The following is a 2,500-nucleotide window of genomic DNA, read 5'->3' as shown; positions in this document are numbered from 1 at the left end:
CCACAACTCGAGCAAGTGAAAAAAAAAGTAACAAATAAGAAAGGATCGTCGGCTTGGGGGTACGCCCGTTTCCGTTTCAACTTGTCTCGCGAGGGTGGTTTCGGGGCCAGCAGGAGAGCTCGTCGGGGTAGCAGGCCCTGCAGCCGTGGTCACCGCCAAACCCCCACAACTCGAGCAAGTGAAAAAAAAAAGTAACAAATAAGAAAGGATCGTCGGCTTGGGGGTACGCCCGTTTCCGTTTCAACTTGTCTCGCGAGGGTGGTTTCGGGGCCAGCAGGAGAGCTCGTCGGGGTAGCAGGCCCTGCAGCCGTGGTCACCGCCAAACCCCCACAACTCGAGCAAGTGAAAAAAAAAAGTAACAAATAAGAAAGGATCTCTGTCGGCTTGGGGGTACGCCCGTTTCCGTTTCAACTTGTCTCGCGAGGGTGGTTTCGGGGCCAGCAGGAGAGCTCGTCGGGGTAGCAGGCCCTGCAGCCGTGGTCACCGCCAAATCGCCACAACTCGAGCAAGTGAAAAAAAAAGTAACAAATAAGAAAGGATCGTCGGCTTGGGGGTACGCCCGTTTCCGTTTCAACTTGTCTCGCGAGGGTGGTTTCGGGGCCAGCAGGAGAGCTCGTCGGGGTAGCAGGCCCTGCAGCCGTGGTCACCGCCAAACCCCCCACAACTGTTGGGCGCCTACCTGCGCGGGGCAGGAGGACACTTTCCGATTTCAAATCTCCGTTTGCCGAGTCCACCCCGAACGCACGCGGGCGGGCGGGTTCGCATCACCCTTCGTCACAAGGGGCGAAGCCCGTTCCACCGTCTCGTCAGTAGTGCCGACCGGTCTGTGATCGACGAGGGGAGCCACACCAGGTCCGGCCCTGCTGCTTGGCGGCACCGCGTCGTCGGGAGCTCGCGACAGACGGAGGGTTTCGGTGTACTCTCCAGCCACGGGAAACGAAGCCGGTGATGCAGGCGCCGGTCTTTCGCTCCCAAATCGGCTGGGTTTACATCGTTGCTATCTAGTCACGCTCCCTTCAAACCCGACGGGGTACCTATTCCCCTCACCCGTCTGTGCGTATACAGCCTCTTTGCACTTGCGGGATGGGGGTGGTGGTTTAAAGACTCTCGAGTTGCCGCCCGTCGGTCTCCGAGCTCCGTGCAGTAGTGATCCCCAGCGAACTGCCAGCAGGGCGAACGAGCGATCCCGCTCTCGGTCGGGGCGCCTGGCGTCGATCGGTGGTCGGTGGCTTGCGGGCAAGCTGCGCTGTGAGTGTGGGAACGAGTATGACGAGCCGTTGCCGCGACTCCCAGTCCACCTCGGCGGTGGCTGGGCCGGGCGGGCGTCTGCTCGGGCGAGTGCCGCCCCCGCCTCCTCGCAGGAAGTCCGCTCGCCGACACGCCGCCACGTGCACGCGTCAGTGACGCTGCCGAACCGATGGCCGGTGCCCGTTCCCGCCTCTGCTTTTCCTAGGGCAAAGCTGCTGCACGCCTCGTGATACTAGGCGGGCGACATGGTGGCGGTGATCCTGCCTCCGTCGCTGCGGTGCGTTGGGGCACGCATCGCCTCTTGGGCGCCCTGTCCTCCTCCCCCCAATAGACGTATGTTTCTGCGGGCCGCACCAGGATGGTGCTCCCCATCGCTTCACGCCACCCTGCTCCGCCCGCACGCCGGCGTGCAGGTGGCTGTAGCTCAAGGTGGGGAGCGTATGTGCGGTCCGGGTCGCTTTCCTCTGGCGAGGGAGAGACCTAAAACAAACTCAGACAACTCTTGACGGTGGATCACTCGGCTCGTGCGTCGATGACGAACGCAGCTAGCTGCGAGAATTAATGTGAATTGCAGGACACATTGATCATCGACACTTTGAACGCACTTTGCGGCCCCGGGTTCTTCCCGGGGCCACGCCTGTCTGAGGGTCGTTTGGCAATCAATCGCACTCGCCTTGGCTGGCGAGAGCGCGGCTGGGGTGTCGCAGAGGACCCGTCCTCTTTGTCCCCCTAAGTTCAGACTCCGGAGCCCTCCGGCGTCGGAGCGCTTGGCCTTTCCCCCCCACCCTGCACATTCCGTTCGTCAGGCTCGACGCCATCCCCCCGCCGGGGAGCGCGGCCTGGCGTCCGTCTGTGTCGTGGCAGTGGGGCCAGCACGGCTGTCACCGGTCCCAGAATGGCTGTCGGTGGTTCACACTGTGTGTGTGTGCCAACCCTCCTGGTCTCTGGGACACGGAGCTGCCACGAAGTGTTGAGCCTCCAGTGGGGGGTCTGCCTAAGCTCTGCACGTCCGCATTGGGTCCGTCTCTCGGTTGGCTGGCAGTGGAAAGAGTGAAGGGAGCCGCGGAGGTCCGGTGCTGGTGCGCCGCCGGCCTGACCGTGGAGCTCGCCGGTTTGACACGCTGACCCGACTCGATGGTTGATCGATTGAGAGTGCTGGGAGCTGCAGGCCGCCCGCTGCTGCAGCCGCCCGTCTCGTGGTTCGTCCTCGGCCTTAAGTGGCCGGCGGGGCGTCTGATCCTGTCTCCCCTGC

At 63.0% G+C, this 2,500-nt stretch overlaps 1 non-coding gene across 1 annotated transcript; it reads left to right on the top strand.

Moving 5' to 3' along the window:
- Positions 1-1,745: 1,745 nt before the first annotated feature.
- LOC140474723 (5.8S ribosomal RNA) lies at positions 1,746-1,899 on the top strand. The gene has a single exon (XR_011959361.1). It is a non-coding gene; the product is annotated as a 5.8S ribosomal RNA (ribosomal RNA).
- The last annotated feature ends 601 nt before the right edge of the window (positions 1,900-2,500 follow it).

This window comes from Chiloscyllium punctatum, unplaced genomic scaffold (genome assembly GCF_047496795.1).
Source record: "Chiloscyllium punctatum isolate Juve2018m unplaced genomic scaffold, sChiPun1.3 scaffold_1149, whole genome shotgun sequence".
NCBI lineage: Eukaryota > Metazoa > Chordata > Chondrichthyes > Orectolobiformes > Hemiscylliidae > Chiloscyllium > Chiloscyllium punctatum.
This window is presented reverse-complemented; position numbering and strand designations above follow the sequence as displayed.